Raw genomic sequence first — 12,434 nt, 5'->3', positions numbered from 1 at the left:
TGATCTTTTCAGGAAGTACAGCAGCTGAGTGCAAACGTACTATTGGTTCCTTAAGGGCTTACTAACCCACTTGAAACAGAACCTGATGTACATCTAACCATTTAATTTCTCATGATGATGTAGGCTTACGTCACTTTTTGCTTTCAGATGCGTCTCAAAGAGTACCACCAGTGTTCACGTGCCAGTTTGCATGGAAGAGTTCAAGGCGACTGACACTCACTGTGTGCTCCTGTTCATATCAGAGAATGCTGGAGCTGAGCCCAATAATCACAACCCCAAATAAACATCTGGTATTCCTGATTGCCAACAGCTTCCTTGGAAAATCACGTACATCTGGAGCTAGTCTGGAGAAATGTTTTTGTGGGATATGTGGCCAGAACACTCCTAATGATATCTGTGCCCCTTGCCTGTGGCCACTTTTTATTGTTGAAAGTACCTGTGTGATTTTTCAGTCCTTGACGATCCCTTTGTGTTAGATTTTGTATTAACCTGCTGCTAGGCATCTAGTTCCAGCTGCAGACACTGATTCATACCCACAGAAACACCTCCTACTGCTCGGTGAGGCAATGGGCTGTGAACAAACTTACCGTCATCCATCAAAATGATTTCATAAACTTCTTCCTGACTTTTGTTGACCCTATGTTTTCAGAGCTGAGAATGCAAAATGCAAGCTCTGTAGCTCAGGGCTGAAAGTTTGGATCAGATAAGAGATACTGTTCCTTTGCACTCAAGTATAAGATTATAATTACAACCAGATCGCTGGTGTGACTACACATGTGACTTACATGATGTAAAATCCTTGCATGTCTAAGCATAAACTCCATCTCTGCAGATCTTTTAACCTAATTAAATAAGTGGTTAATGTTTCCAGGAAGAGTACATGAGAAGATGTGAACACAACAGAAGACAACTTCTCTTGTCTTTTTTAAAAAGATGCTCAGATTTTTCACCCCAACATTTGCACAGCTCTTGCTGGGCAAAATAGCAGATATACCTAATGTGACTGTAGGTTTATCATGCATTGAAAGACATCAGTCAGTACATTACATATTTTAGAGTCTGTTAGTGCAGCAGTGACCCAATTAGTGTGCAGTAAACAGATGCATACCCTGGAAACATTCCCATCTCCCCAATTATGTTAAGTCTGACTCTTTTTAATAACAAGTCATTACGATAGATAAGGGACGGAGGATACAGAATTCAGTCAAATGAGTGTTTCAGGCATCATTTGACTATAGTAAGCAAGGGGTTAACATGGAAATTAGATGCCAGATGATAAAGCAATTTATGAAATTTAGCAAGACTGTCCATTTTAGCCTGACTGTGATATGGACTGGTACTGAACTGAAGGTTATTGACCTTACCTGCTTTGCATCTGATGGTGCTGATTTTGAGAGCAAATGAGTTCTGGTGCCTACGAGCTCATAGGGTTTCTAGTTTCTCAGCAGATAAGCATTGGCTGGCCTTGTGTTTCAGACTGGCTTATGCAAACACACCCCTAACGATTCCCACAGATCGCGTAACTGGAGTGAAATGTGCTGCTGGAAGTAGCAGTTGCTGAAACCTGGCACTGATCCCCTGTGATTGAGCAGGACACGATGAGTGCTTGCACGTGCATTAGTTACGCACATGCCTGCTCCCACTCATGCTATGAAAGAGGAAGGCTCACGCAGCGGTGGCGTATAGCACAAGGCGTTGAAAGGCTAGTGTGCACGTCTGACTCCCTCTAACTTTAAATTTTAGATGCCTAGATATTACAAAGGAGTCTTTCCCCTTAAGCAGTGGCCTGTACTGAAGCTAAGACCCATGTAAAGACAATCTGCTCTATAACCCTCTGTGTGGCACTTCCAATCATCTCCCACTGTCTGGGACTGCTGCAGCCAGCTGCAGGCGAAGAGGATGAAAATGTGGCTCCTTTCCACAACCACTGTCGATCCATTGTGTCCTGAGCTGAGCTGCCCTGGATGGCTGACTGCAACAATCTCAAAATAGAAGATTTCTGCTTAGAAACGGAGCCAACTGAGCTTTGGTTTTTCTAAGACCTTGATCTGCTTTACACCTGATGTAATCAGGGTAACCTGATGTAACCAAGGTAACATTGATTGTAATTTGGAGACAAACAATCGTGTTGAAAATGGCCGCTTGTAATGTTGTGATAATCTGTGGTGGTTTACTAGGGGTCACTATGGACTAGCTGCTTTAGCTCAACTGACAGGTGATCCCAACCGAACCCCAAACTTTCAGTAGTACTATAATTCTTCTTAGTCTATGCATATTTCTTATGTAACTGGAATTGAAAACATGTCTTCATAGCATTTCAGTGAAATTTTTGCAAATATTTAGCTGATTTAAATTTATTTTGGAGAGTATTTCCAACATATTCAGACAAAAAATTAGCCCTTTGTTTTAACTAATATTATGAATTTTCTAAGGCTTCCAGAGCGTCTTAAGCAATGGGAGGTAAAAATGTTATGCATAATAAGAGTTTTGAGACAAACATATATATATAATGCTGCAAGCCTTTTTTTTTTTTTTTTTAAATTAAAGTAGAGATTGATCTCAGCTACGTATCATTCACACCGGCTTCTTGCGTGGGTTGTAAACTGGAAATAGATCTCAGGAATAAATGGCATACTCTTCTGCTCCGTTTGGTCTTGTGACGAATGTACTTAATGATTACGTTCTCAGGTCCCTGCTCTTGCTGTGCCAGTGTCACTCACAAGGGCAGGCAGACAGGTGAGTAAAACTGTTCTTGAAAGGCATGGAGCTGGATAGTGATCCTTTGTGGCCAGAGACTACCAGAGGCAATTGTCTGGTCCCACAAAGCTGCAGGTCAATATATTGTCCATGAGCTCTCAATGAGCAGCACGATGGCTTAGGGTTTTGTCTGTCAGCTCATTCACATTCAGGCCCTGCCTGATATACACTGGAGCAAATCTATTTGGATCTTCTTGGAGACTGGCTATCCCATTTTGAGGCATCTGTTGAGGTCTTGAAACATCCCTTGGTTCCATACAGAAACAAACCCAAGCTCTATCAAACATGTTCACCAAACTGCGTTGTGTCAAAATGTCCTTTTTCATCAACATCTGAACTGTTTGGGAAGTGTTACATGTGTCTGTTCTCATGCGTTTGTCTTCCTCTCATCTTTACTTTTTTCCCTATCCCACCCTCTTCCCTCCTTCCTGTCAAAACAGTGACAGCTTATGTTTTGCAAAACGGGCAAGTTTTGATTTTAGCAAAATTTAAGATAGTAAAAAATTTTGGCTATCTCCAAATGTGTGCTTTCCTGTGCTGCCTAGGTCAGGGGTAAAAAGTACCTCCACCTCGCCTGTCACCCCTGCCCTTTGCACGTAAGCTATTAATACAAGACAATATATCCCAGTTAGTTAAAACACCTTTATTTTTTAGGTGTACAAGCAGCGTCCTTTCCTCGCCCTCTGTCCTCCCCCCATGCCAAAACAAAGCAAAGGCCAGCGGGACCAGAGCATGTGAATTTCACTCACTCCCTCCTCAGCCACGCACCTCCTTCCCTCCCGCAGGGAGGTGAACACCATCCACACATCATTTGAGACAGGAACAATATATAAAACAATCTGTTTTCAGATTTTCTAAATATTTTCCAACTTCCATTGCAGGCTGTTGTCTTCACGCTGTAAATTTGTGCCAAGAACACCCCAACAGCATTCTTCTCTGCCTTCCCAAATCACTCGGAGAGCAAACCTTTCCTTGAGTCATTGATTTCTGCAAGAAAGCATTTGTGTTTATTACATATGAAGGAAGAATGGCTAGACTGCACATTTCACAGCTCGCAGCTCTCCAGTGAAAGCCATAAGTAAGGATTTTGACAGCACAGCGTTGCTTTCTCCTCCGTGTATTTTGATCTGTGAACAGGACTTCTCTCCTCCGAGAGCAGCCAGGGTGCTGCTGTGCTGGGTAGGAAACAGCTGCCTGGCAGTTTTCTATCCCCTCCAAGCCCATAAGGCTCTGGGACACATTGTGCTATCTATGCTAACTATGCTATCTATGCTAACTTTACTGCCTGAACGAAAAGCTTTTGATGTAATAAACGGTGTACATAGTGCAGTTTCACAGGATAATATGATCATCTGTATTGCAGTGAGCTATACTGAATGGCTTAGTCTAGACAGGAATGTGTTAAATTAGTACTGGAACAATTTAGCAGGCATTAGAATTAATTGAGAGGATTTATTTTTTCCTACAGTAAAATATGTAAGATATTTAGCACCTCATATTTAAGTTGGAACATAGAAATTTTCAGTACTCATCATCAGAAGTACTTAAAGTGATCTCAGTATGTGCTAATACTTGTCTGTGAGGTCCTATTCTCATGACAGTAGCAAAAGTTTGCCCTGCCCTATATGAGTGCATTTGTGCCTGACCACGACTACATTTTGAGCAGACATAATCCTTGATTGCCTCCATTTATTTCCTCACTGCTCTAGCAATGTAGCACACTTGTAGTTCTCTATATTTTTTTCCTCTGGGTCAAATCACCATCACTTTCTACTTTTGTAAAGTGCTATTGGAGCAAGCGTCCTACCATTTGGTGTTTGTGTTTCAGCTCTCCCACTCTTCACTGGACTGTTCCAATACAGAAAGCATGATTCAGTGATTAAAGCAAAGAAAGGAGGTTAATAGACTGGGGTTCTGTTTCTCAATAGGGCATCAGTAGCTGTCATGTGAAAACGGCAAGCAACTTTTTAAGTTCCTTGAGCCATGGCATAAAACAATACTCTGCACTAGGATGTGACTCAGTCTGCAGGTGCTCAGCATCAGGCAAATAGAATTTCCTTCCCATTCAAAAAACTTGTGTACCCGAAAGATTGTCTGATCTTTTGTCCCTACCACCTGGTTTAAAACACATACTACCTTTTCTTAGCACCCTACTTGTATTTTTGTGCTAGTTCATAGTTCAGTCAACATAAAGAGGTCAGTTTACTTTCTGAGATGTGAAGAGCTCGTATTATCCACAGGTCTGAAACCACATGGCCACAGCCTGGTGCCTGAAGTCTGAAAATCTGAGTGAATAGGTCCTAATTTTAGCACTCAGATTCTCAGGCACCCATGTTAAATGGCATCTGATAATCATGTCATTTGGTACAATTGCCTAATACAAATGGACTATCACAAAGCTTAATTTTTCATCCTTACAAAATGTGTCAGGGTACCTATATATAGCTGATATATTGGTATGGAACATCATCCCTACTGCTGTGGAATAGCTGTTTTGCAAAATTATCTTTTGCAAAATGAAATGGCTGAACTTTGCTTAATGTTTGTTTGCTTGATCCAGATAGAAGCAGAAGAGCAGTTTTTCTGCCCGCTTAGTATTTCTGCCTGCTTTACACTGAGCTTAGGGGAAAGGTTGACACTGCCTGCATTTTGGTGTACATTGACAATGTCTAGTTTGAGCTGGGGATGGTCCTTCACCAGTGGTCCTGAAGTTCCTGGTCACTGTTCATGGCACATGTTTCAATTAGACCATTCACTCCAATAAAGCCTATCTAATGTCCATTAACAGGAAAATTCTGCTGTCACTCCCTGCAAATCTGCGCAAAGAGTGATAGGAAATGCTGTTACTTCAGGGGACTCTGAAGACCACCAAGCAGGCAAGCAAGACGAGACATCGGAAGACAAGCAGAACAAGTTTATGCTAACTTCTGGGTGTGTGACCAAGGACTGGATCCGGTCACTATCTCTGCACAACTTCACATGTATCTCAGGCTCTGGAGATCCAGAGCATCAAGTATATTGACGATATATTGTAGACCTGAGTCTGTTCGTTTAGGCAGTCTGGGTGGATCAAAGAGATGCAGGTCCAGGTCTCACCAAGGTCTCTCAGAAGGCATGGCAATCATTTCCAGATTTGCTTTCTTGGAGACAGGGGATGCTGCCATCTCTTAAGTGTTTGAACTCAGGCTCTGAACAGTGGGTGCCCGACTCAGAGAGATTTGGGTCAAGCAAAGCCTGCGATGTGGGCAAAAATTTCAGTCATGAGGAGCAGAAAGTTTATGTCTGCACTTGAATCTGCTGCCATCTCTGCTTACCAGTGTGTGATGGCCTTTTAAGAGCATGCACCTCAGGTTCCTCCCGCAGTATGAGCTAATACAGGGCTGTGGGCACTGTGGGCCATGAAGGCAATTCCTTTTGAGGCACTCTACTGCTAAACCTGCTCAATAGCTCTCCAGAGGAGGGTGAAGACTGTTTTTACAGCTGAATACGGTGTAAGGATTGAACTATGGGCCTTTCATCTTAGAGATGGCTCCCTACCATATGTTTTTGTTATAAAGAACAAGGTCAAGTTTAGTGTTACATAGCTAAAGGTTTGCATAGGACTTTAGAAAAACAAAAGAATCTACATTATTATAAAAACAGAGCTCTTACTTATACATAATGAGCTAAAGTAAATATATTACAGTTTAACAGCTGATTTGGAAAGTCTTTTTCACTGTTCCCATAGTTTCAAAGCCCAGGAGTATGAAGACATTTTGAAGAAACTAAACAACTATAACCGCAATGGACAATTTCATGCAGGCGATAAATTGGCTGTTCAGAAGAATAATTCCTGCATTGCAGGAGAACTTGCTTCTCTGCTTTCTGCCTCTTTCAAGCACACCGCCTGTGCAGATACGAGGCAGTCCTGTTGGGGAGTGATCAATATGCTGCCACATACCATCCGTGATTCTGGAATTTGCTTCTCCCACCCACACCACGGTGGTTTCACAATGTGCTTTCTTGTGCTGTAGCAGGGACAGCCTCCTCAGGCTGTTTTTCTTAGTCATGTGGATTTGTCAGATCCAGCCTTTTTTCCTAATCAAATGAGCTTTTCAGTGTGTACGCAGCATTGGATAAGCACAAAGGCTCACATAGTCAGTCCAGATGACTCTTAAAGGAGGCTTTCAATGTCTGTAATTTACTGCCCATGTTTTCTTTTCTTTGAAGCATACCTTACCTCCCTGCTTGGACCAAGCAGTGCTATGGCACCCGTTCTGGGTAAAAATGACAGTGCGGTCCTTTATCAGCAGTGAACAATATTTCATTTGAATGTTTGTGCTGCAAAACCACACTGACAAAGGACTGTGCAGGGGTGGATAGATTGGGAAAACCTGTGGGACAGCATGAAGAATTAGCGCGTGGGCAGCATGGCTCACTGGTTAGGCGTGGAGACCCGACAGATCTGGCCCTGGCAGACAGATCCTGAACTTGCGTGGACCAGTAGAGCTCTGCTACATTCAGTGGCACTACAACAGTTTACAAAGCGTGAGTTGTTTTCCTTTTTCAATATCCTGCTCTCCGGTGACCACCCTGACTAGCCTGATTCCTTTTTCTGAGGGCGCATTTCCTAGCTGTTAAATATCAAATTATCCAAATTAAAAAACCTGCCAGTAAGGCTTTGGTTTGCTTCCTGCGTTGCTGTTGGTAGCTAATGAGCAATGGTATGTGGCTGCATCATCCTCTGGGACTTAATCTCCCCTTCGTGTTAATAGTTAGTTATATCACAGAGGCCCACTGAATGGAGACTATTCCCTCTTGAAAAATTGCTCTCTCCTCTGAAGCAGAGGATCTGCGTGAGAAGAGAAGCATCCTATAACACCGGTTTAATCCTTCAGAAGATTTTGAATTTTGAAAGGACTACAACAGAGTTTGTCTACTGTGTTAGTGTCACACAGGGACAGGACCTGTGTCCTGCGGACTTCCAGACATGTAGCATTGCTGTGGACAGCTTCAGTCTCACGTCAGGGAGTCCTGTGAGCAATCATCTTGCTGCTGGTACTGTGACCCATTGCTGGTGAGGCTGACTTCTCCAGTGTGGGAGCATGGAGCGCAGCACAACCTGCTCAGTATGCTGCCTGGGGAGGCTTCTTCAAAGTTAGTCTGGAGGCATTCACTGCTACGCTATGCTCTGTAGCCTGGGCATGTGTTAAATATAGGAATAGCAGCTGGAAGAATAGAGGCAGATGAGGGAATCCGAGGTAACAAGAAGACAATGCTGGTCAGATACACTGTTTCTTACTGGTTTCAGTCAGTTTTCCCCACTTTTCCACTAAAATTCTGTTTGGAAAACAACTCCCCTATTTTTTTCCTTCTCCTGCTGGGCTTGTGATTACAAACAAAAATGTAAGCATGTATGTGGCCCTCTTGAATCACATTTTCTACATAGCTGTATTGAATTGGGATCTTCTAAACATGGCAAGGTTTTGGTCTTTTCAGAAATCTCTTTTTTCATTAATGTTTCCCATCAGATTGCTGCAGGCATTCAAAGAGTAAGTGTTTAAATAATGGAGAGAAATGCCAATGCCAAACAAAATGCTGAATTCCTGGAGGCCACAGGTTAAAAAGAGAAGGTTTTTGGCAGCTAATTGAAATCTAAGTGGGATTTTTCCAGTGTGCTATTTACCCATTTGTTCTCTCTTCGCTAATATTTAACAGGCCTTTATTGATTTGTACTGTAAATGGAAACTAAAGGTTACTTTTTTTGTCTCATAATCAGTGGATATATATATTTCATACATATATATATATCTATCTCATGCATATTTCACAAATCAATGCTTGGAGAAATCACGTCCTGGCACAGTTGCTGTAAAGGCAAAATGGCATTAGTTATTTTTTAAATAATAAATCTCCAAATCTGAGTAAAATCTCCACCGAGATATGTAGAAAATCTCCATTACTGCTGCATTGCCAGCATGTCTGAATCTAGCAATGAACTCAGCTTCACAAGTGTTTTAAGTTCCCTTTGAGTCTACAGTCAGGTCAGGCATCTCTTCCCTGCTAAAATGGGAGTACTTAAAATTTTATCTGTGGTAAGTCTCTTTCAGATTCAGCTGGCAGATGCAAATCTCTTTTGGCTTGGATTTGTCAGATTCCCATCTGCAGGGAGCACCGTGAGGTCTCACATGTCCTCCTGCTTCCCTGTCCCAGTCCCACATGGGGCTGTTCCCCTCTGGGGTTTGGACCGCCTGTGCATTGAAAAGCTCATTTCCCAGCAGTGCACGTACGTCTAGGATTTCTGCTTATTAGCCAAGATTTTTAGTCATATGGGGAGGATTTATGAAGTTGATATAAATTTGTCAAAGTGTAAAACTTCCACACAGTTCACTTCTTATCAACCAACCCATTCCTATAAATAATTGTTAATTTGCAATTTTTGACATATTTCCCTCCTCCTTTTTTTTCCTTTCTGCTGTTGCCAGAGCTTCTCATGTCCATCGGAACGCTAGCAGCAAAACCCATTTCCATTCTCTGTGATACTCTAAATCCTACAGCTGTGTGAAAGCATGTCACATCCATGCCATGAAGGGTTGCAGACACTGCCACTCTGGTCCTTAGTGCCTGACTGAATTTGCAACCCAATTCTACTGCAGGGCATTTAAAACCACATCTGTGTCATTCCCTCTCTGACAGGCATGCTGTTGCCTGTGGGGTTGGAGGGCTCTAGGTGCATTTTCTCCAGCACAAGTTTGTACCACTACTTCTCTTGATTCTGCCAGAATTTTGTACACCAGTGCTGGTAACTTTATCTAACAAATGTGAAATCTCAGTGAAATGTGGGGTCAGGTTTGTCTGGCAAAACTTATTTTCCCTTTGAACTCCAATCTTGTTGTTAGTCATAAACTCCTGCTCCAACTTTGCCATAATTCTACCTGAAACTGATGTCAGCTATAGTTAAATAGGTTATCTCACTTTTTGTTTTAGTACTAATACAACACTGCCACACTTCTGAAATTTTCACCCATAACTGAAAATTTATCAACAGGTAACACCTCACCCATCACTTTTGGTGCTCCTTGGTATGAATTATCTTGATCTGCTGATCCAAATATATTTCTTTCCAGTTAAAATTGTTTAATATTCTTCATGCTTGGTTGCAAATTGGTTGGAAGTATTTCAACATTATCAGTGAGCTTGTTCTTGATTTTCCTCAATGCTGGGAAATGAGTTCCTTGGAAACAGAAATGTAAACACTATTGATTGGGACTTTCTCTGATTTCCTATAATTTAGTCATGACTCCTGCTTATGAAGCAATGACAAGTGGTAGAGGGGGAAATGAGCCATTCACCCACGTGCCGTACGTAGGAAATCATTAATCTTGAGATTCAGTACTCATTATATCCGTATCGCTATAATAAGGTTGATAACAGGCTGTGGTCAGGTTGTGTTAGAAAGCTGTCATCTAAGGTTTTAGAAAAATATACTCATGTTTCACTAATGGCTGTATGTTATGCAATAACATACTCTTTGAATTCTCAGCTTCATTTCATTACAGACAGGCACATAAGGAGTAGCTTCTCCTTTCGGCGTGTCTCAGCAGACTTTAACAGGACGCTGCTCAGACCGTATATGTCAGAGTGTTGTTCAACATTAACAACTCGTGGTTTGAGACACACGTCTTGAAATGGTTCTGGGGTGTTTGTGCTTTAGAGCAACACCACTACTACTAGGAACAACAAATAACACTAAAAATAAGGAATGTGGTACCACAGGAGGTGATGTTTCCCAGCTGATAGTCTTCAGCTCTTCATTTTGCCCCTCATCTCCTAATGTCTTTTTCCCAGACTCTCCCTCAGCCTCCCTTGCACACTCCCTCTGTTTTTTCTGCTCCTCCAGTCTCATTAGTAGCTCAGTGCTGGGCACTGTAGGGTGGGCTGACGGTGCTCGCCTCTGTCCAGAGCACTTGCTGCCCAGGTCCATGTGAGCCCCCTAACCTCTTGGAAAATACCACACCACACTTCCCAGCAGCCCAGAGCTGCAGGTGGCCTGCAGTGGGCAACATGGACATTTAACGCAGGGCACCGAATGACATCTGCAAGCAGGAAACCTAACACATGTTGGTGTTCATTCCTTAGCTATAAATAATAACAAATTCCTTCAAAAACTGTGTATATCCTCTCTTTCATTGTTCTTTATTTCCGCTGCAAATAACTTGCAACAATAAAAATGAAGGGATGCCAAATTTGTGTGGCTCTTCAAAGTAAATTCTTTCCTTGAAATAAAGTTCAGTTGAAAAATCTGACCTCTTCCTCAGCATTCGTGCAGGCCAGATGGGCTAGTGCTCTCCTTCAGTGAGAAGCCATTCTTAGGGCACGTTGTTCCTCTTTCCTCCTGAGTCTGAAAGAAAGGGGTCAGAAATTTTATGTCTCCCTCCTGTCTTGCAGAAATTTTCTCTGCTATCTCCTCTGGGTGGAGTCCCTTAAGGCCATATGCATAATGATCTATTCACTGGCGCCGGCTAATATCTTACTCTCCAGAGCCATTCAGTCATTGCTAACTTTCCTTACAGTTCTGTCCTCAGGTTCCTTGGAGTTTTCTTCCTTTCTCACTAACAAGTGTTCATTATTTCTCCCTTAAACTCCACAGTATCCCATGGTGGATTTTTGCATTTTTTATTTCCCAGGAGGGATATGAAGGGTCTACAAGTAAAATGCTTTGCTTGCTCTTATCCAGGAGATTACAGAGGGGAATCGGATAAAACCAGGGGTTGAATACTCAATGCTTTGCCATTGTCAGCAGCAATGCACTTTTGGTTGAAAATAGCATTATCCTTATGCAGCAAGGTATTAAAAACTTTTCCCAGGCATAAAAAATGGAGGAATCAAATTCTTTGGACATACTCTGCTGCCCTGAAGTTCCTTTTCATTGCATGGGAGACAGAAAGGGGAAATAGAGTGACTGAATACCCCAACTCCCATATAATAGTCAACAAAGAGACACTGTCCTTATCACATACCTGTTTCCCCAACATTGTTCAGACTTTATCTGGATGCTGGCCATCCTAAAGCCCACCAGCAGAAGCTGCAGGGCTGATGTGATTTGTACAGCAGATATAGCTTTGTCATCAATACGTAGAGTTTAAAAATTTCTGTGAATATTTTGGTATCCAAACTTCTCATATGCTTGAGCTGGTGTCCCTTGCCTGCCATGCTGAGAAAAACCTGATGTCTTTGGAAGAGTAAGAAAGAACTGCAGGCCAGGTGCTTCAATAGCCTGCAGTAGACTTGCCAGAAGTGTGGTACTGGGGAGAGATTTGTAGGCAACTCCAAAGGTCTCATGAGGCACTGTGAACCTCTCTCAGTCCCCTGGCAGATTGGATCCAAACTCAAAGTAAGCATCTAAACTTCAAGCAGCCACTGACCTCTGCTTGAAAGGAGCTGAACGGACACCAGCGTCAGCAGCAGTGGTGTGGGTGGATACCTTCCAGGGGGTTCGTGCTGTTTGGCCACAGCACCAGCTGCAGGGTGTGAGCCAGGAGGGGGATGTGGAGGACTCGGCTGCCCATCAGCTGTGTGACGAACAGGCAGCTGTAGCCTGCCTGGTGATGGGGCTGGTTTGGTCGGCTGCGCCGTTCAGATGCTGCCTGGTAGGAAGCTGGGATTCACACTGGCATCTCAGTTCCTCTGGCCTTTTT

At 42.7% G+C, this 12,434-nt stretch overlaps 1 long non-coding RNA gene across 1 annotated transcript; it reads left to right on the top strand.

Moving 5' to 3' along the window:
* The first annotated feature begins 1,765 nt into the window (after positions 1–1,765).
* LOC142601279 (uncharacterized) lies at positions 1,766–8,151 on the top strand. The gene is made up of 3 exons (XR_012834881.1): positions 1,766–2,092; positions 5,546–5,688; positions 6,485–8,151. It is a non-coding gene; the product is annotated as an uncharacterized LOC142601279 (long non-coding RNA).
* The last annotated feature ends 4,283 nt before the right edge of the window (positions 8,152–12,434 follow it).

The sequence above is a fragment of the Balearica regulorum genome, chromosome 3 (assembly GCF_011004875.1).
Source record: "Balearica regulorum gibbericeps isolate bBalReg1 chromosome 3, bBalReg1.pri, whole genome shotgun sequence".
Lineage (NCBI taxonomy): Eukaryota > Metazoa > Chordata > Aves > Gruiformes > Gruidae > Balearica > Balearica regulorum.
Note: the sequence above shows the minus strand (reverse complement) of the source record. Positions and strands in the feature narration are given on the sequence as shown.